Source organism: Hipposideros armiger, unplaced genomic scaffold (genome assembly GCF_001890085.2).
Source record: "Hipposideros armiger isolate ML-2016 unplaced genomic scaffold, ASM189008v1 scaffold_9, whole genome shotgun sequence".
Lineage (NCBI taxonomy): Eukaryota > Metazoa > Chordata > Mammalia > Chiroptera > Hipposideridae > Hipposideros > Hipposideros armiger.
Genome location: NW_017731359.1, coordinates 1,520,613 through 1,543,597, shown reverse-complemented (window position 1 = coordinate 1,543,597; position 22,985 = coordinate 1,520,613).

The following is a 22,985-nucleotide window of genomic DNA, read 5'->3' as shown; positions in this document are numbered from 1 at the left end:
CCATTAAAAGAATCGGGTCTCTCTGCCGCTTGGCTAAACAGTGATTAATGCACAGATGTCACAATGGAAAAAAGAAAAACCTGAGGAAGAGATAAGAATCATATATATTTTCAACCATGATACAAAGGAATAAAATGGAAAATGGTACGAAATGAAGGAAAACAAAATATTAATAGGACATTTATCTAATAAAACAATCTGCCTAGTCAGGAATTCTATTAGAAGGCAGAATTGTCCTTTTTTGAAAAAAGTAGTAGAGATATTTGGAACTAACCTAGAAAGCAAACGCTGCTTACAAAAGTCACACTGTTTTTTTTCTCCCAATATATTTTTTTCACCTGAAATATTAGAATAATTTAGTCATATTCAAGCATTGATTCTCACTGTAGTCATTGAGATGCTTTCTGCCTAGGCTCTGTAAATTAGTGACTCGGGTGAAACTAGGACTGAACCAGCATTTCCTTTTTTCTAGGATCTAGGTCCTTAGAGGGTACAGCCTGCCTTATTCTCTAAGGACCAGGTCTATCATGCAACCTGACAGGTATTTTTGCATCTATAATTTCCCTTTTGCAATGAACTCTCTCCTGTTGGACTAATCTCTGTCTGAAATGTTCTGCCCATTTTTAGTAAAATACCTCCCTGGTGCTCTGAGGACTCAGGTCCTGAACATGAAACGCCTGCACCCTCAAGTGTGCCCCCTATTTTAGGGGATGGATTTCCTTCACAAACACTTAATGACAATAGGAATGTTCTTGGTGGCGCTAGGTGATAATAATGATAAGCCAGACATTGTTATAAACCAGAACATCCCAGGAGCTCTGCTTTTCATTCTAAAAGAACCTAAAGGAAGCCTTGTACTAAGCATTAAGAAGGAGAAATATAATCCATATCAATTGAGACTGTGTTTTAGCCTGATAGAGAATCTTTGGTAGATGAAGGAATCAAAAGATTATATATTGTGTAAGAAACCTTAAACAAAAGGGAGGGTGAAGATGTGGTCAAAAGACAATGAAAGGGTTAAAAAAACAAATTGTGATTCCTTCAAGTATCAAAACAAGTGGGCTTTCATATTCTCTCTGATCCAACGTTTTGCTTCTGGGGAAGAAAAAATTGAAGAACATGCGTCTGGCTGGTGGGATAAACACGAAACATGTTATCTGTTTTTGCTCTGGAGAGCTATCAGAAGAGTTCATGGGACTTCCGTTTCAGTGGTACTGTTAGGAAGGGGGTTTCTCAACCTCAGCTCTATTAACATTTCAGACTGAATAATTCTTTGTCCAGGGGTGGGGGGGATGAGGGGGGGGGGTGGAGGCAGAAGTGTCAGGAAGGCGGGGCTTTCCTGTGTGTTTTAGGATATATAACACTATTTCTGGCCTCTACTCACTAGATGCTAGTAACACCGCCCAGTTGTGACAACTAAAATGTCTTCAGACATTGCCAAATGGTCCCTGGGGAGCAAAATCACCTTGGGTTGCAAACCACTGGACTAGAGGGAATAGTTCTCATTTTGGAAAATAGGCTCAGTTTTGGAAACCATGTTTATTTATACAGTAAGGCCCACGTTTCTAACAATATGTTCAAACATAGAGGCACTTTGTGGTCCCTGGTGTTGCCCATGGATTGACTAATGACTGGTTCTCACACAGAACTCAGAGCTCAAGATACCTGTAATGGAGTCTAGACGGAGGCATGTCTCAAAAAGAAACGAGCAATTGGTTATTGACACATAGAATTGACCAGGATCAAATAGATACAAAGCCAACCATGTTTTCGAAAGCAATGTACTGTCAATGAAACCTTTGAAAGAAATTAAAGACCTAAATATATGGAAAGACATTCCATGGGCATAGAATTGGAAGATTTAATATTGTAAAGGTTTCAACACTTCCCAGGGCCAACACCCTAGTTTTGTTTTTTTGGGTTTTTTTTAATATGACTATTTGAAATTAAAATGACCTTGAAGCCCCCAGTCTTCTATAGAAAGCAGGCTGAGCCACAATGGAGAGCATATTTTTCAATGCCATTTTCAGATGTGACCGAGGAGGATAATGGAGGGAAAGGAGGACCTCCCAGAGCCATGGAGAACAATACACTGAGAAGCTCCCCTAGGGAGCAGAACAAGAGCCCAATCAAAAAACATTCCCTACCCCTAGGGGGCCTTTACCATGTAATCCCACAAAGATTTCAGAATTGTTGTGAATCAGTGGCTGCTGTATGATTTTCATTCTCTCCCTTTCTAAATGGGAGATTGTAGTTACCCTGTTCTCCCACCACTATATGTTGGGCATGTGGAGGCCAAGTAACGGCTTGTGAGTTCATTAGTATCTGGATCAAGAGGAGTCATCTGAGATCCAGTGCTTTCAGTTTGAAATGTGATTGGATGAGACTTTAGAGTGTCTTCTTTAAAAAGAAGAGACGAAAATATTATGCATATAAAAAGGGGGAGCAAATATTTGTCACCAATGAGCAGGCTGTGTCAGGTTTTTTTTATTCTTAATTATCTGCTGTCCTTTCTGAGGATGTGCTTATATATACCACTCATTTTCATTTGATTTTCAGCACCTATCCTTATGGGTGACTGTCTCTTTGATGTTAGGTTTGGTCGTAAGACTTTCTTTTGCCGGTGAAATGTGGGCAGAAGTGACAGGTGCAACTTCCCAGCAGAAGCTTAGCCATGTAATGGTTTAGTCATCACTTCTTCTGTCATTTTGTTCCACCGAAAGCATTTAATGGGCACCACCAAATCAATTCCGAGATTTCAGGAGAAGGAATCATGGCCATGATCTTGATTAGGTTTTGGATGTGAAGCTTTTTTAAAAATTCAGCTTTGTTGCTCAAAACATTTCTCAATATTATCTTTTGTTGGTTGAAAATGAAAAATAATTGCATTTTTCAATCCCATTTACAAATCAGCAGGTTCTTTCTTGAGCTCCAATTTTCTTCTATTACCGTGTTAAATGTACCCAATAGAAGAAACTAAAGCACACTAGAAACATTCTGTTTTTTATCCCCTTCACCTAAATCCACAAGCTAATTAGGTGCATGATCTGCCTTCCTAGAAAAGCCAGACTTAAGCAATGCAATTTTTAAATTCAAAAACAGAGAAATAATAGAAAAAGCCTTTGACAAAATCCAACACCCTTTTGTAATTTTAAAAAACAACAACACTTAATAAACTAGGACTAAAAGGAAAACTCCTCAATCTGAAAAGGGCTATCTACAAAACCCCAAAGCTAATATCATACTTAGTGGTAAATGACTAAATGCTGTTCCCTTAAGATCAGGAACTACACAAGATGTCCATACGCACTACTTATATTCAACATTGTAATTGAGGTTTAGCCAGGGCAATTAGGCAAGAAAATGAAATAAAAGGCATCTACATTGGAATGGAAAAGTAAAACTAACTTTACCTTCAGATGATGTGGTCTTGTATATTGAAAATCCAAAGCATTCAAAAAAAATTTTAAAGCAACTATTGCAACTAGTAAACAAATTAAACAGTGTTGCAGGACACAAGATCAATATACAAAAATCAATGGTATTGCATTTTCACTAGCAATAAACAATCCAAAAATGAAGTTAAGAAAGTTCCATTTATAATAGTATGAAAAAGAATAAAATACTTGGACTCAAACTCCTGAGCACTTAAGGTAAGTGGAGCTCATTCTTTTACTTTTCATTATTATTTGTCCTTTTCGTGGACCTCCAGTGCTCACAAAACGTTTCTGCTTGAATAAGAGTTTTGCTAAGTGGTCTCGGTTCAGGGATGGGGTGTTAGATAGAAGGTGTATGTATAATTTTTGGTGGAGGGTAGTTATCCTAACAAAGAGTTTTTAACCTATATTCTTATAAGTAAGAGGTTTATGTACATACTTAAGGGAAATTAGACCTTAGGAATCCCTTTAACGACTTCCAGAAATGATTCACCTTAACATTTTGGGAGTCATTTTACCAGTATAAATTCCTTTGTAACTGTTTTCTTTTCTTACAACCATTCTAACTGATAGAGTTAATCACTGTCTTCTGTACAATGTCTGTACCTTGTACAAATTCCTATTTCTGTGTGTCTCCCACCATTTTGTAATTATTTGCGTACATGTCTACCTCTGACACTACACCAAGAAAAGAAAGACAGCATTTTATTAACTTTGCATCTCCAACTCTTAGGACATATACAGTGTGTGTTTGTCATCTCGAGTTCCCATTTCCATAGGACTTCTGTTTTTCACCTGCTTGAAGGCTATCTCCCTAAAATCCCTCTCCTCCAGACTCTGCATGTCAGTCCCTCAAATTACAGGCTGATATATAAATTAATACATATTCTCTCCATGCATTGTATCAATTTCCTTATTTCCAAAGTTACCACTAACCATCATTTCACCATTGGCTGTAATGAGAAACAGCCCATGAGAATCACATTAAATGTGTCTTATAATAAGGTTTCAAGGCACAGTATGAGGACAGTTTGTCTGTGAACAAGATTTTAAAGGGAAAAAAATAAAAATCTCTGTCCACCCTTTCTTTTCACTGTCCCTGCTGTATCGATATTTCTTAGCCTTTTAACCTAAAACAATACTGGATCTGAGAGCCGAGATCTTCCATCTGCTGTTTAAGTATAGGCTATTCATGCCTTTTCAGAGAGAGACAGCTGCCCTTGTATTTAGAATAAGGACAGCAGAAAGCCTGCATATAGCTCATACTTGATGGATATTTATTGTTCAATACAGGCTAGAGGAACCTGGTCTATCACTCGTGTTTCTATCACTGTGACTATCAGCCTATCAAATCGGACATTGTGATAATTGATTGAGACCTGGATGGGATGGAGGGACATGCTTATTGGTTGGTTGACTGAAAAATACATCACTAAACAATACAGTCAACATTATAGTCACAGCTTATATATTCTCTGATGAGAGTTTTAATCTACACAGTTATTGTTTCTCTTGAGTTTGACATGAATCTCACTGGTTTGATAGGTATTTTCTCATAGAGATGCTCCCAACTTGACCTGATCAGAGATGGAAGTTTTCCAAGACCCAAACAGCCAAACTGTTTCAGTCTTTGAAAGAAAGATACATGAACATTAATTAACATATGAGTGTCTTCCCAAAAGTATATCTTTGTGAGAAAAGTTTTTGCCATTTATCTTGAGTAAATGGTGCTACTCAGTGTATGTAGATCATGTGTCAGTGCTGGTCTGTAAACTGTTACTGGTTTGTAATGAGACAAATACAAAGATTAAGAATGAGCATTTAGAAAAATTTTTAGCAGCTTGAGAGTACTTTTACGTCTGGGTAATCTAGCCGTAAAAAACAGGCCTGGTATTTTGTATATATTTTGCATTTTACTTTTCTAGCATTTTACCGTGTTTTATAAAAATATTTGTCCATAATAACATGGATTTTTTTAAAAAACTGCTTTTTACCATAGATTGTTTGGGAAACACTTATTAATACTATATCTCATCTCGACTTCTTTGAGAGTCTTATTTGCTTTATTCCAGCCTCCAAACTTCATTCCATTTTATACTTGCCCCCATTTCTCCAAACATGCTAAACGTAGATCATTTTTCCCTCTTTAACCTGTAGGAAGTAAGTGTGTTAAAGGCTAGAGGCACTGATTGCACCCTTGTTTAAAGCCCTTGGTATTTGAGGGTTCGTTGTGGTCATGAAGCTGATGAAGTTCCCTTCCGGCCACCTTAGCAATGCGTTTATCATTTACGGGGGTAGAAAAGTTAGTTCCCGTAAGTTGTCACCTTGGCTCCTAGACTTATCAAGCTGTAATTGAGCTTAGTAAAGGTTCCTTTCCCTGCCACAGTCACAAAGACCACGTGGCCCTTGTGATGTTGGAATGCACCTTAGTCCACCGTGCCCTTCCAGCGTTACTAACCTCCCCATCATCTCTGCACAATCCAATAAATGTCGGTTCTCCATGAGTATTATTGCAAGTGAACTGATGTATCGTTCATTGTTATACTTCATTTGATTCTTCTGCTGAGCAGTCAACCTGTCTCCAGGAGAACTATGTTTAACTGATTATATCTTAACCTATGACATCATATTTTTTAAAGAACATGATTTGAAGACATTGATATCTATTGCCATTTACAGCTTCTTTTCATTCAGATTGATTATATGTTCATGACAAGGATGTGAGTGATGGAATGGAGAGCGCAAGCCCAGGATCAAGAAGACCAGTGAGGAGGTTACTGCAGTAATCCAGGCAAGGTGTAACGAGGGGCTACTCCAGGATAGTGACAGTGGTGATGGACAAGGGTGAGTGAGAGAAATATTTAGGCATGAGAACAACAGGATTTGGTGACTGATTAGATGGGGAGGGTAAGAATGAGGAAAAGTTGAAGATGACCCCCAAATTTTTGGCTCAGGGTATCTAAGTAGGTGGTGATGAGATAGGAAGATAGGAGGAAGAACAAGGTTGGAGAAATATGGGGACAGAAGAGGATGGATTCAGCTTTAAGCACACCATGTTTACCAGTGTGACATCCAGGCAACTGGATATGAATCTGAACCTCAGGAGAAAATTCTGGGTGACAGAATTGGATTTTTTTGTAAGTCATGGATGAATAAGTAATTAAAACCATAAAACTAAATGAGACTGTAGTGGTGTGTAATATTTTAAAATGTCTTAGAGACATTTCAATTTATTCAACTTCCCCTTAGAATGTAAGATTTTTAATAGTTATGGTTTATTTTTTATGTGATAAAATAGGATAATCTGTTTATATCCTAGTAGTTTACACTTGGGTTTTATGGGATTCTATGAAAAGTGAAGCTGATCAGAGAGATCAGTTGATATGTTTCCTAAATTTGGAAGTCTATCTTCTAGTGTAGTCCAGATTATCCAAATGCCCTTCGTCCAGCTCTCTTCATTCACAGTTAGTGAAATCACACAAATGCATATACTAGGATTTTATGTGTCAAACCATTTGATTTAATTCAATCATCACATGACTCCGTAAGAGATATCATTAAAACTCATTTACAGATGAGAAAAGAGACTCAGAGAAATTATATGAATGGAGAGTAGCTGAAGTCACCTTGTGTATCTCCAGCCATCTAGTAAGACATGCATTTGGATAGCACAATATTTAGGGCCCACTCTAAAAGCTAATTAATACCTTAGTCTGTCTCAATCAAATCAGGCACCCAAAAAATATACCCCCAAACACAAATAGTAAACACGAAGGGCACAGGAGAGACAGTTCTGTTTCAAATGAATGTCTAACCATTTTTTGCAACAAATTTTACCAAGAGCACATCAAGAGTCCTTTTTCACCCAGTAACCCTGCTTCTATAAAACTGTCCTAAGGAAATAGAGAAGCACCCAAAATTTACCCATAAGTTTATTTATTTAACAAATATATATTAGTGAGCAGACATTATGCTGGCAACTGAGAATGCAGTTGTCAATAGGAAACAGTCTCTGCCCTCTAAGAGCTCCCAGTCCGGACCATCAGGGCGATATGGTACCTATAACCATGGAGAACTTGACTGGGTATCATGGGAATAGGGAAGAGGAAGATGGTAGCAGCATCGCTTCCTGAAGGAAGTGATATGCAGGCTGAGTTGGTTATGGGTGTTAGCCTTGGGAAGAAGGCGGGGAAGGACGGTTCTGGACAGAAGCAATAACATAAGCAAAGTGGTAAGAAATGGAAACACATCAGGGTCTTTCAGGAATAGACAGCTTGGAGATGTCATACACCGTTTCTGGGGCTTCGCTTTTACTCTGTCGGTCAGAGTTTGTCCCGTTATTTTCAGAGTAGCCCCATGTTTCTCAGAGAAGCTTTGGGGCCTTTGCCAACAGGGAAGTGGGCTGGGGCTGGGAGTTGGCTCAGACTCTGAATCCAGCCCTGGCACAACCCATGTTCCTGGGGAAGTTTGACTTAAGTTATTTAAAAGAAGGGTTCCACGGCTAAAAAGAAAGTTTGAAAACCTTTGGTGGAGCTATGGGAGATCTTTAAGCAAGGAGTGACCACAACAGATACACATTTCAGGTAGATTACACTGGTGGCTATGGGAGGGTTCTTCACCTGGTATTTATTTATAAGTAGAAAAAACCTAAGTGCCCTATAATGAGAGTGTGATCAGGTAATAGCAATAATAAATGGCTACCATTTATTGAACGCTTACTGGGTGGGAGCACAATGCTAAGTACATGTATAGTCTGCATCTTTTAACCTTGATAGAAACCACATGAGGTGAGTACTATCGATATTTTGCAGATGTGAGAATTGGGGGAGGTTTAATGAGGGTAAGTAGCTGATTTTACATCATCCAGCTATTAATGGGTAGGGCTATAATTTCATCCCAAATCTGAGTCTTAAGGGCATTCCATCCTGCCTCCTGAGCTCCGATAAAACCACAGGGAGGAGTTATGCAACCCTTTGAAATCATATTTTCAAGACTATTTAATGATATAGGGGAAATGTTTTATTTGAATAATGTCAAATAAAAAAACTCAAATACAAAAAAATATAATCATTCCAATTTTATTAAACATAGTGCAATGTTAAAAATATTTACCAAATACGGACAAATGGAAAAACAGTATTTACCACTGTGTAATAATAGGACTGTAGGTAATTTTAATTTTTACACTTTTCTTCCAGATTTCCTGGAATGATCATATTTCTCATTAGAAGCATAACAAAATATTTTATATATGTATACATATACCATGTTTCCCCAAAAATAAGACCTAGCCGGAGAATAAGCCGTAATATGATTCCTCCAGGATATGGAGAACACGTACCCCTCACATGAGGGTTTTATGACCTGTTTTAGGGAGAAGGGCACCTTTTCCACAAACTCCTTCAGCTTAAAATATTCAGTATGCCAAGGTGCCATATTTTGGCACCTAAAATCATGCGAGAGCTAATTTTCCGGCTAGGTCTTATTTGCGGGAAAACGGTGTGTGTGTGTGTGTGTGTGTGTGTGTGTGTGTGTGTGTATTCAAGGTGAATTGCTGTCATCAGTCATTCTCACCTCAAACTCAGGAGGAAGGATCAGCTCTTTAACACATCTTTCAGAGCAACAGTGCGAACTCCTGTGTATAGGATGTAAGAGGAATCAGTCTGTGCTAATTACTAGCCATAACCTTGAAGTTAAATTACCTGATCTCAGTTTCCTTGACTAGGAAATGAGGAAGTTAACCTAAATAGTCTGTACAATTCCTAAAAACACAAAATTTTACAGGTTTCTCTTTTCTTTTTTTTTTTTTAGTATAAATAAAACCAAGCAGGGGGCATAAAAGAAATATATTAAATTCTTTTTGCTTTAGTTACATTTTCATGGGCATTTAGGTGGGTTCTTTGGATCTTGGCTATCTGATAAAGTGAACATATACTCAGATGCAGTCAGCATCTGAGCACCATGTGATGCTTTCACAAAAAACTCCTCATCTTCACTAAAACCTTTTCAGGTGAGCATTATTATCCCTGTTTTTGCTGTTATCAAGGAGTTAAGAAAGTCACAAAAGGTCTCTCATGATATGTTGTAGCTAGATTCAAACCCAAATGCTTCTTTGTGAGTTCCCAGAATATTGTTAGTTCAGATGTGAAATTATTTATTTGCTTATTTATTTGTTTTATCATTTCAACTACCTACTGAATTGGTTATTAAAAAAAACACAGTTTCTGTCCTCAAATATTTTGTATTCTATAAGAGAGACAAGGTTCTTTAAAGAAACAATTCTGAAATTTAAATTAAGCATGATATGTAATGGGGACAAATGGAGGCTTTCGGCAGTGTCTCTTGTATACTTCAGTGAGAAGCAAACAAAAGGGCATTATTATAAAATTGCAAATGGGGGCAGAAACAGTCACTTGTCATTAGTGTCAGGGTCATTTTAATGAAAATTAACCCCAGAAATGCTTGACTAAGCAGTGGAAACCTAGGCATCGTTTGGACCCTGACAGAACCAGGGCAATTAAATTTTCCTACCTGCAAATGGGCTTAAGAGAATAAATCAGCCCAAAGCTACTGGCCATGCTAATTGCTTTAATTATTATTACAGGAAACACTAGAAAATACCTATGAAATATCAAAAGATAGCCACAGCCCAGAATAACCTTGCAGCCAATGAATTAATTCCCAGAGGAATACTCAGACGTTGCTCACAAGCCGGGGCCAGCCCAGTTGGATAATAAAGCATAAAAATATGTAGTTTGACAGAGAGGGTGGATTCCATAACATAGGGTGTCATCTCCTTCTGGGGATGAGTCTGTTCAGTTGAAATACAACACTGACAGGAACAAATTGGACAGAGCACCTCAGAGAGTCATCATTGGTGGCTTAGAAACACTTCAGCTACTCGGTTGCCGAGAAGGTTACTACTGGTTGTGTGTGCGCGCGTGCGTACACACCTGCACACATGTGGCCCTCAAGGAGAAGAACAAAATGCGGAGATTTGCTCATCTGCAACCAGGCCTTATTTCTTGAAATGTGACTACCCACCTAGTGTTTATGGGCTATGTGAAGAGGGTTATCTAAGTAAGAGCTTCTAGGATTTTGTGAGGGGCTATCAACTTCTTAATTTGTGAGGGGCTATCAACTTCTTAAATTCCCTGCTGTCCTGAGATGAAAGGGTGGCCCAAGGTGGTAAGCTTGATCTCAGAAAGTGAAAACAAGGTGTTTTGTGCATGATCAGCACAGGTTTCACCATCTATGCATCATTTGAGGCATGGGGAAAGGTGCATGGTTTACCCTACTCAGACATGGCTTCTTCAGTAGGTTATTTCTTCTAGGTAGTTAAAGAAATAGCTCCTGTAAAGTGCTCTGGTTCTCTGTGGAATATTGCTATGTGGATAAATTACAGGTCAGAGAGCACCGGACTAGAAGTTGAGGAGATTGCCTCAGCTCTGCCATTATGTCTCACAAGTAAATTAATCTACAGGTGCAATTAATTCTCCATTATCAAGAGCAAAACTCTGTTTATATAAGTAACCCAGAACAATTGAAATAATATGTCAAAGCACTTAGATTTCACAGTAAAGATAGTATAACACAATTTAAGGAGCCCTTACTATGTGCCAGGTTTAGGTTCTGTGGGAGATATAAACAAGATATGCTTCATCTCTTTAAGGGAGCTTGTAATCTAGGGAGGTGACAGAATTGCTATTAGAAAGTTTATTCAATAAGTCAATGAGTATTGGCAGGCACTCTAAAAGTAAAGTACCTCTCTCTGAGGTTGGGAGAAGTGAAGTCATAAAGCTTTACAGATATGAGCATTTGGATTGGGCTTTGAAGAAGAGGTTACAATTGTTAGCCAGAGATGAATTGAGGCAGGTGTGACAAAGGTAATGGGGAGTAAAAGGCATGGGAAACATAAAGGGTGTGCTTTGGAAATAGTGAGTAGTCTGGTTGGACAAACGTCAAAAATATGTAATTAGAAAAAGAGGAAGTAATGAGAGATATACCTGAAAAGATCACTTGTGGCCAGATTCAAGGTGGCCAAGTTAAGAAGCTTGAACTTTATTCTGTAGATAGCCAGTGCTTGGAGCAGAGGAATGACATGATTCTATCTATGCTGTAGGACAACAAGTCGGCCAGTGGAGTAAAGAAGGTCAGAATGGAGGAGAGGAAACTCAGTAGGAGGCTTTTGCAAGAGTCCAGACAAGAGAAAGCCAAACTCAGGCAAAGGGGGGTGGAAAAGAGAGATGGATGCAGAAGATATGGACGATGTAGAATCCACAGATCATGGCACCTACTTGGACATGGGCCCAAGGAAAAGACAGACTGAAGATGATTCTTCTCAAGTGTAGTTATCATCAGCCCAGCCCTTGACAAATTCTTAAAATAGCTTACCTTTTTTTCTTTTTTCAGCGTTGGAATGCTCAGTGCAGTACCCCTCTTCTGTTGTCAGGGCCATGGGGGCTTACTTCCTATCCACTGTCAAAATCTGTCATCTGGAAAGGGTATGAAATTTATCCTGCATAGTAAGAGCTTACAATGTTACCCTTCCCGGTATTTGTCCTTCAACAGATTTCTAAGCTATAAAGTAGACATAGAAACCTTTAAAAAGGTAATTTCTAATGTTAGCTAGTCATTTTCCTACTATTTAGGAAGTATTTTATTCTCAAGTTTTATATATTTCAAACTTTGCCTTGGTCCAGCCTTGTTTATCGGCAAGGGTGATATTCAAAATACTGAATAACTCCTTACAGCCCAGTTAGTGACTGGTCCATAAGGCACACCAACCGGTAACAGCTGTTAGGGCCATCTCAGACCATCCAGCTGAGCATCAGCTTGGATATGGACATCTTCTGGATTATTACAGCCTTACAAATAAGGATGCGCCGACAGACCTATAGTCAAGAATTACACCCAGTCTTCTGAAAACTAGATTAAAACAGAATGAAAAATAAGCTGTGATCCACTGCACTGTCACTGAATTTCCAAAAGCTACCGATGCCAGCCCACTAACTATGGATCCATAACTGTTTCCTAGGCAAGGTAGGAAGGAGTTGGGAAAATTCTGTGGCAGGACACACCTCCTCCACCTTAACCTTTCTCCCTTGTGCTTGGTTTTGCCCCTGTGCCTTTGAGGTGCCTTGAACAAGAGGAAGCAAAGCTGTCGCCTATTCCTTGCCCTGCTGCATTTCACTCTTCATTCTGCCCCCAGGAGCTGCAGACTCTCGGCCCAGAGAGGCTGTGTGTCGTGACAGGCCGGCCTGCCTCTTATTATCCAAGATTCCTCACTCCCTCTTTGATTTGAAAGATCCAAATAATTTTAAATACCACCCATCAGGCTGCAGTTGTCCCCAGAAATGAAGTTCTGATTAAATTCCTACCTCTCCTTTAAGAGCCAACTTAAATGTCACCTCTAAATAATAACTGGTGACATTTACTCAGTGCTTCCTCTGAGCCAGGCACTTTGCTAAGGGCTTCTGATGGATTTTCTCATTCCACCCTCAAAATAAAACTCTGAGGTAAGTACTAGTATTGTCCCCATTATGCAGATGTGGAAACTGAGAGGTTAAGTCACTGACCCAAGGCCTCACAGCTCGTAAGTAGGAGAGCCAGCAGCCCAATGACTGGATCCTCAGTGCAGATGCGTAATAGACATTCAGTAACTGACCCGAATGATAGACAGACCCTGTTTCCCTTTGCAGTGTTTTGTGTATCCCTCACAGTGGTCATCACATTTGCAGTGACTTATCCAATGCTTGTCTTTTCAAACTCAACAAGACCACCATTACACCTTCCAGACCTGGTACTGTGCCTGGCACATTGTAGGTTTGCAATAAATATTTGTTGTGGAAGGAGAAAATAAAGGGATGGAGGACAGAAGGGAAGGACAAAAAATGATTTCTAGTTTGAGTTTTGAAAAATACAGTGACCCAAACTATATTTTTGAATGAAACGAAGCTGTGTCACTGGTCTTACACCAGGGTTGCAATCCCTACTCTGCCATTTCCTAGCCAAGTAACTCCCACACATATCAATTTACTTAGAGCCTCGATCTCCATATCTTGTAAAATGTTTCTCTTTTTTGGAGGTGTGAAAGTTAAATGAGATCCTATATATGAATCAGGCCAGCAAAGTGCCTGCTACTCAGTAATGGTTGATTGCGTTGTTGTGTTAAGAGAGACACAGAAGGGACTGACGTATTTCACAACACGTAGAGAAGCATGTAGTCATCACTGATACATAACATATTGCAGGAGACCAGTAACTGTTTTGAGTGACTAGGGCCAAATGGCTGTCTGTCTAAACACTGGAATATGATAAATGCCGGTATTATCAGGAACACCTATTTTATGTCTCAGTGCCATCTTTCCTGAGATGTGGGTCTGTTTATATTTATAATGCGAACGCATTGTGCTAGCCCTGGTCAGAATAGTTGCAATGTCTATTCTTTTCTCTCCCCCGCCCTTCTTGCTTATGAGCGGAGCCTATGTATTCCTTCCGCACGCTCTCCCAACACCCTTCATCTGCCTGTCACTTTTCAAAGACAGGCTCCCGAGAATGAAATCTCTGCTTTCTTTGTTTTCCTGGTTTCCATTTTGTATCCTAAAATATTCACTTCAAGTTCCGCTTGACAGACGTCCCTAATCTAATCTCCACGTCTGCTTTCTAATTTTCACAGTCAGGATAAAACAAATAGGTTGGAGTTAATTGCCGGAGCAGCGGGCCGGAGCTCTGAGCTGTGATTTATGAGCTGAGTGCGGGTGCTCTGCAACACATTTTTCTTAATTTATTTTTAATGAGTCTTTCAATTAATTTTCTTGGAAACATCTTAATGATGTTGGAGGCGGGTGTTAATGAGGTCTGCACCAGCTCCTAATTTTGCATATTTTAAAGTGCCTAATGTCATCTTGCACCCTTTCTTTCCATTTTAAGAAGAGGTGAAGAAGGGGGAAGATTATTGTTGAACGGAGAATTTTCACTCTTCAAGCCTCAGTCTTTGCTTAACCTTTCAGACTTTATGGGCTTGTGGTGTGTCTCAGAGCAATCGTCTCCTCCCTGCTCCCCTCCCCCCACCTGCTCTGGGCTCGCTGAGCCTGAGGAGCTGCTGCAGGAAAGGGAGAAAAGACATAATTCCCCAGGACATTGTGAGCTCTGGGAAACAGCCAGTATCCCTGAGTAAAGACTATGTTCAGAGGGTACTTTTGCTAGGTGATCTAAACTTTTCTAAAACAGGCAGTGGACAGGGGGAAATACCAATGGAAGAAATAGCTCAAGGGGTGTCTTATTGGCATCTGGCCATTTGTTCAGACACCCTGGTCCCCCAAATGCCTCTGCAGAGCTCGAGGCACCAGATTCACCACTGCCTCCCGCAAGGCACAGAGCAAAATGCGAGTATTGTCTCTGAGCCTCTGTGATGCCTTTCAACTCCAAAGACAGCCTCCACAAAGTCCTCATCCGTCTTCATTCTGCATTTGCCAGTTAGAGCTTATTTTCCTGATTAAATAGTCATTAAAATATGTAGGATAGAAAATTTGGGAAATCAAGTAAGGGAAAACCAAGTTCTAGTACCTAAGATCAGCCACTATTAAAATTGTGGTATTTCCTTCTAGTCATTGTTCTTTTGCTATTCGTGGGCTTTGGACTTTATTTTATGCAATTGTGATGATATTGAATATCATTTTTCCCATTTAACATAAGTAACAAACTTCTTTCAAACATTTTTAATGACTGTTTAATATCCCATCTAGCAGATTTGTCTTAATTTACTGAGCCATTCCAATGTAACGGGGCATCTAAGCCAATTCCCAAACTGTTACCACAAATACCATGGCGATGAACATCTTTGTAAAGAAAGCTTTTTTTAAATTAGGGATTATTTCCTTTGGAATAACCTAAGGAATTACTGATTTAAAGAGTATAATCCTTTTTGAGGCTCTTGATATATATTTCCAAATAACTTTCCAAAGCATTATACCAATTCACTTCCAGTGGTAACACATGAGTGTGTCTGTTTCTTTGATCTTGCAATAGTGGAGAGTATTACAATTGTTAAAAAAATATATATATATATTTACTAATCTGGCAGATTTACATGCAATTTCTTTAATTTCTCCAATAAGTCCCCTTTTGGGGTTATGTTTCCATTAAACCCAAGGCTGCTTTTACTAGAGAACTTCCTGCACCATGAACCCCTGCATGGCTAAGACCTAAATTCTTCTCTTGGCATGTAGTAGAGACTCAGCGAATGTGTGTTTATCTGACTTATCCACAAACTAGAAAGGTGAGGATGTATCTCTGAGCGTCTTATTTCCTTCTGGATCTGCCCAATAGCCTCTCCAGGTCAGAGCTTCCAAACCTGAGTGCACACCTCCTCGCTCTCCTTTCCCCTCTTGAGTAAAGGTGCCCCCATTGAGCGTCTCCCCTAGGCTCCAGATATGGGGGGCCTTGTGCAGCGCAGCCCTGTCCACACAGCCCCCAACACATGCACATGCAGTCAGTCAGCAGGTCCTGTAGATAAACCTCCCCACACCTTCATGACTGCCCCTTCCTTTCCATTACCCCCGTCCTGTTTCAGACCCGTCTCTCACCTGGACTAGTGCATCCATCTTTCCCTTGGTGTTTTAGCCCTTTAAAGTATGGGAGTTCTTCTTTGTAACAACAAGTGGCCACCCTACCATGATTCCCTCCTTGTATGTACAACCCAGTCCCATGAGGATATACTGATATCCTCAGTATATCAGTATATCATGAGGGGCTTTATACAAGTTGACCCCCTAGTATGTGACTATAAAGGAAACATGGCTATCTTTCTACCTATGTGGCAGAAAACCCCAGTTCTTCCCTACTATGTGTTTCTCCTTTACTACTCACACAAAACACTTCACTTCTGACACTTCTGTTTACTGTGGATGGTTTTTTCCCCCACACCAAGCAATTCTCTGCAACACCAGCTGGGTGTCCTCCAATTTAACTCAGTTCTGACACTGTCTACCCCAGGGATAGCATCAGATTCACAGGAAAAGGGCACAGTCCCACAAAACTTCCCCTCCTATCCCCACTTCAGATGGCAGTCACAAGCTCAGGCTGTTGCCTGAGCTTCTGCCAACAACCCCCTCCTCAGGCTTGAGTAATTTGCTAGAGCCACTCACAGAACTTAGGGAAACACATTTGCTGGTTTATTTTATAATAAAGGATATGATGAAGGACACAGATGAACAGCCAGATAAAGAGATACATAAGGTAAGGTCTGGAAGGGTCCCGAGCACAGGAGCCCTATCCCGTGGAATTGGGGTACATCATCCTCCCAGCATGGATGTGTTCACCCTTCAAGCTCCTTAAACCCCCTACTCTTGGGACTTTAGGGAGGCTTCCTCACATAGGCATGATCAATTATTAACTCCAGCTCTAGCCTCTCTCTCCTCTCTGGAGGATGAGGGGTAGGGCTGAGAGTTCCAAGCTTCTCATCATGGCTTGGTCTTTCTGGTGACCAGCCCCCACCCAGGAGCCATCCAGGAGCCTGCCAAAAGTCACCTCATTAGAACAAAAGGTATTGCTAGTTTCCTTCTCACTTAGGAGTTTATAAGGATTTTAGGAGCCCTGTGTCAGGGACGGGGTCAAAGACAAATATTAGAACAAGAGATGCTCCTAGTGTTCTTATAGCTTAGGAAATTCCAAGGGTTTTAGGAGCTCTGTGCCAGGAACTGGGGGCAGAGAAATTAAATGTAGATATAAATATAAATACACACACACACACACACACACATTCTATTATCTCACAGTTTCCCATTTCTCCAATACGCATACACTTTGTTCAGGCGACTTTTCCTACTCCCCATAAGCAATTCCATACCACCTCTTCCATTAAGGCATATTCACTACTATGGCTCCTGCCTGGTGCATATTTTGCACACGGTAGATGCCTAGTGAATGTCTGGCAAATGAATAGAGAGATAAAACATCTGTAGTGATGTGTTTCTGTCAAAGCTGTTACCTACGGTACTTTCTGGACTGTTTTACACACTAGGTTAGATGTTCATGTTTGAAATTTTAAAGAACCCTTCAACCTGTGGGTTAGATGTTTATATTTAAAATTTTTGAAGAACCCTTCAGCCTGGGAAAAAATTGTTTCTCAAGGCATTTCTGTTTTCTGGCAGGCTCCATTGATTTATTACTGGACATTTCTTAATTTACATTAAAGGTTCTTTTGAGGGCTTTTCCCACTGATTCCTTAAGCTTAGTGTAAGTGTTGTCAGAATATTTCCTGAGAAAAGACCACAGATTCTAGCTTCACGGGATAATTGGTTCAGATAAGATTGTGTGTCCAGATGCAGAGTTTAATATCTTGTGGTCTTACAGTTAAAATGGAATCCTTCAAGCATTCTCTTAAAGCTGAAGGATGGTTTTTAAAAGCCTTCTGACCAATAGCAACAATTTACCTGCAACTGTGAGATTCTGGTCTTTGACCCCAAATATTTGTCAAACAAACTATTAATTATAAGTGAAGCTCTGATGTCAAAGGCATTGTCTTTGAGAATTTTAAGCCCTAGATTTACACATGGAAAGAACAGGGATCACCAGTGGATGGAAGCCAAGATGAGCAAGCAAGGGTTATATCAGTTGTTTCAGCTACGATCCTGAAGGAGGCTGGGATTGGATATATCACATAACATTACTTTTATTTCTAGTATTGGCCACTATGTTTTAGAATGATTTTTAATACTATAATTAAGCGAATCCCTCATTTCATTTCCAGTGTTTAAAATTTTCTAGCAAAGTGTATTAGTCAAACAGGTTTTGCTGTAACAAATAACCTCAAATTTCAGAGACTTGACATAACAAACGTTTATATTTTGTTCACACAAGGTAGGTTTTTTTTTAAGATTTTATTGGGGATTTGGGGGAGGGGAACAGACAAGTTGCTGTCCTTTTGTTCTTCAGTCTAGTTGTGGAGGACGTCGCTTCACTGGCCCATGTTGGTATTATCATTGCGCTCTTCCCGGATGAAGCAGATCAGTCGCTGGCCTCTGGACGGCCGCTCACAGCGGCTCTTGGCAGCTCACACTGGCTGCCAGCCACTCACAGTAGCTTATGGCAGCCCACTGCAGCCTCACTGCAGCCTACGCCGTCACCGGCAACTCATGGCAGCCCAGCTCCAGGTTGAGCTGTTGTTCACCATCTTAGCTGTAGAGGCAACTGGCCCTCATGTGGGATCTAAACCTGGGCTCTGCTGCTCAGAGCTGGAATCCCAAGCCAACTCAACCTATGCGCCACTCGGCTGGCCCAAGGTAGATATTTTTAATAGGATGGCACTTCTGGGCATCTCCCTAGTGGCTCAGGGAACCAGGTGCTGCTGTCCCCTAGGCCTAAGGCATTCTTGGAGTCTTCCACTGGGTCCTCTACACTGAGCTGGCCAATGAGTAAACAGAGGGGTTATGCTGTATATTGTAGAGGCCAGGGGTGTACGTGGCATACCTCATGTAGGTGGTGTGCTGGATTAACTCATTACAGCTCACAAAAGCCACCTATTAAATTTTCAGGCATTTTGCAACCTGGTTGTTAAACACAACATTATTAAAAATTAAATTACATAAACATACAATTAATATTTTTAATTAAATGAAAAGCAAAGGCAGTAATTATTCAAACTTCTTATGTTACTACATTTTACTGTTATCTGTGCTTGAGATTATTTATGTCTCTTGTATTATAAGTGGGAAATACTATAGAATTATGGCTACTGTGCATGTCTTCCAAACCCCATGTTTAATGACATCATTTTGGTTGTTTAAAATAGATTATGGAAATGGAAAACACTATAAATCAGGGCTTTATTTACTGTTTAGGTGATAGTCTAGGAACTTTTAAACATTATATAGAAAATATTAAAAATCCAGAATACTTAAAAGCATGTTGTATCCATAGTCATTATATTGTGAACACAAAATATCGAGGAAATCTTCTAGTGTTCGATAACTGTTCACTGACTCAGCAAAGAAGTTGTCCACATTACTGATGAAGGAGTAAATTCTGACATACATCTTCATTATTTCACTTACTCAAGAATGTAAAAGAAAATATCAACCAATATTCATGTTTGGAACTACACTCATTCATCCACTGTAGCCATAGGTTGGTTACAGTATAAGAGTTTGGTAAAAATCAGCAAGAGCATTCCAAGAGAATCAGTTGGCTGTATGGAAATTACAAAAACAAAAAATAGTGTATCACATGTTTTTAAATGTAATTGCTGTGTTATTAATTGTGAGTAATGTGCTACCCATCCTTTATAGCAGCAAGTTTATAATAATATACATATATTGTTTTTTGGAGAGCCCTCTGTTAAACATCTACCAACACACCACTGCCTCTACCTATGCTCTACCAGCCAGCACTTAATCACATGCTTTCACCTAGATGCAAGGATTGCAGAGAAATTAGTGTAGCTATGTGTTCAGGAAAGAGAGAGCTGGATACTCATGAGCACTAGCAGCTCTTCCACAGTTAACCCTTCTGGTCACCAAGGGTCAGGTTTGTTTGTCTTTCCACATGTAGCACACACTCACCTCTCCCCGAGGTGGACTACCACAAGTCTCATCCAGTAACTACATTCAAAGTCCACAATCTCTGGATGACATACAGATGTCTTTCCTGGGTCAGATGTAACTCTTCTTGGCATGGAAACCAATGATAAAAGATGTTATTTTCTCCCACCCACCCCCCCACCCCATATACTGTAGTGAAGCAGGGGCAAGAATTGCAGTTAAAAATTCCCTGTCGGATAAGGAATGAAAAGGGGTACACCACAGTCACTCGTTCCTAAAAATGCTAGAATTCCATGGGCCTGGCATTGGGAAGGCCTCCTACCCTGACAAGGACCCAGTTCTGCTCTCTGGGAAGAAATCCCTTTGTCTATAGGTCACATCTGAAATGGGTGTTGGGAAGTTTGTTCTTGGGGAGCTGTGTAGAATTAACAGCCTACGGCCTGCTCTCTGCTTATGCTGGGGAGCCTAAAAGAGTTTTATGTCTCAAGCAGTTAAAGGCCTCTTTTATCCAGACTCACAGTTTTCTTTAGCAGTTCAGTTCTCTCAAACACCAGTATAGGCTTCTGGTCTATTTGCTTCCCAGTTAGTTCCGTTACCCAGTGATTACAACCAGTTATTTCTTAGGCATGATTGTCAGCCCTGCCTCATTTCTCTACTTCCCCGCCTCCATGCTGATCTCGCTCAGTTTAATAGCAGCTGGCTTGAGGCCATCTGGAACCATCACTGGGAAGGTCGTATTTTCAGCCTGGTCTTTGCCACAAGCTGGGTTGCACTGTTCACCTTAGAGGTTTTATTGGGCCTTTGTCATGTATCCTCGGCTGTTTGGGGTCTAGAAGCAGTGGCCTTTTTTAATCCTTTGACTCTGCAAATATCTGGTCTCCTTTTATTCTCATTTATTCCTGCGTACAGACCTGCTAATTCCCTCCTGAGTTCATCATCTTCTTATAATAATAGCTTAGCAAAGGCAGCCAATGAAAATCAACACACATTACAAATAGTCTGTTTTCTAGACTCTTCCTTTAGAGCTACCAGCATTAAGAGACCTGAGTTACCACAGATAACAGTTTTCTCGTGTTTTACCCCTATATACCGTGGGTCTCATCTTTTTAGCCACCAATAACATCACCCTTGCCACTCACTGCCTGACCACTAAGCCAATGCCACATATTTTAGGTTATTAGGGCAACACCTCACTTCAAGGGACCAGTTTCTGTATTAGTCAACATAGGATAAGCTAAGCTATGGTAACAAATAAATCCTAGCAGCTTAACACATAAAATCATTTCTACCTAATGGAAAGTTCATCCAGATTTTTGTAATATGGCAACTCTCCTCCATGTATGAATTCTGAGATACTGATTCTTTCACCTGGTGGCTCCATGTTCCCTGGGGGTCCTCAGCACTGCATCCTCTGCACTTAGCTGATAAGAGGCAAAGAAAGAGTGTGGAGGACCCTGTGGGAGTATTTTAGGGACCAGGCTTGCAAGGGGTATATATTACGTCCACCACTACCACCCCTTGCCAATGGTCAGGACTCAATCACAGTTCCACCTAGATGCGAGGGGACTTATGTGCTTTAGTCGTGTACCTTAGGAAGAAGAGAAAAAACAGATTCTAGTAAACAATGCCATCTATATCACCCAAAGAGGATAAAGTTAATTATCTTTATCCTCTTCCTGACTAAAACAAGGATCTTAACATGCCTTAACTTCCTCCTAACTTCTTCCACCCACCTTTCCTCTTGGGACTTTCTATTATTTTAGTTTCACCATCTTTTTTTAAAAGCCAGATGAGGTTTTGGTTGGTTGGTTGGTTTGTTGGTTGGCATTTCATTCATTTGTTTTTACAGTTCATATTTATTTAGTTTACCAACATGTTTCACCTATTTTTGCTTACTGTTGCTTCCTGCATCCTCTTCTCTTCTGGTTTAATTTACCTTCTTGAAACAATTTCCTCTGTTTGTTCTTTCAGCAAGGGTCTAAGACAAACTCTTAATCTTTATATGTCAGTAAATAACTTTATACCACCTCACTTTTTGAATGAAAATTGGTTGGCATAAAATTCAAGTTTATCAATTATTTTCCCTAAATATTTTGAAGGCTCTATTTTCTTCAGTTTTTTTAACTGAAGTTAAAGACTGAAGTTATGGAGATAATTATCTCCATAATCATAAGTAATATACTTACATGCTTTTTTTTTTATTTGCAATGCTGGAAGTTATCCAGTGACTTCATATTATAATAAATGAGAATTTAGTTCTTATTCTACCTTATATCACTCCTGTTTTTAATAACATATTCAATATTTACAAAAGTGTGGTTACGTTAATACTGTTCACTGCTGAGCTCAGTAGTGAACTATGATTACATTTAGATTGACTCATGATTCAAGTGCCAGGGCAACTTTGGGATTTTCTGGAAATTTTTGTTTGTTCTTTGTTCATGTGTGAAGTTTGCTACCTACTGATCCTTGACCTTTTTTCTCAAATGCTTCATCATGTTAGGTTTTCATTCAGCTGCCTCATATTAGTCATCTATGGCTGTGTAACAAATTGTCCCCCAAAACATTTTGGCTTAAAACAACAGGCATGTATTAGCTCAGATTTCTGTGGAAAAGGAATCAGACTTGAGTTAGTTGGGTCCTCTGGCTCAGGAGCTCTCATGAGACTGTAATTAAGGTGTCAGCTAGGGCTGTAGTCATCTCAAGGCTCAACTACAAGAGGATCCACTTCCAAGCTCATGTAAGTAGTTGTTAGCAGGACTGAGTTCCTCATGGACTTTGGCCAGGACCATCCCTCAGTTTCTTGCCAGATGGGCTTCTTCACAGGGCAGCTCACAACACAGTAGCTGGCTTTCATCAGAGCGAGAGATGGCAAATGAGATGGAGGCCAGAATCTTTGGATACCCTCATTGTGGGAGTCATAGCCCATCACTTTTACCATATTCTGTTTATTGGAAGCAGGTCACTAGGTCCACACTCGAGAGGGGGTTATACAGGGCGTGACTAA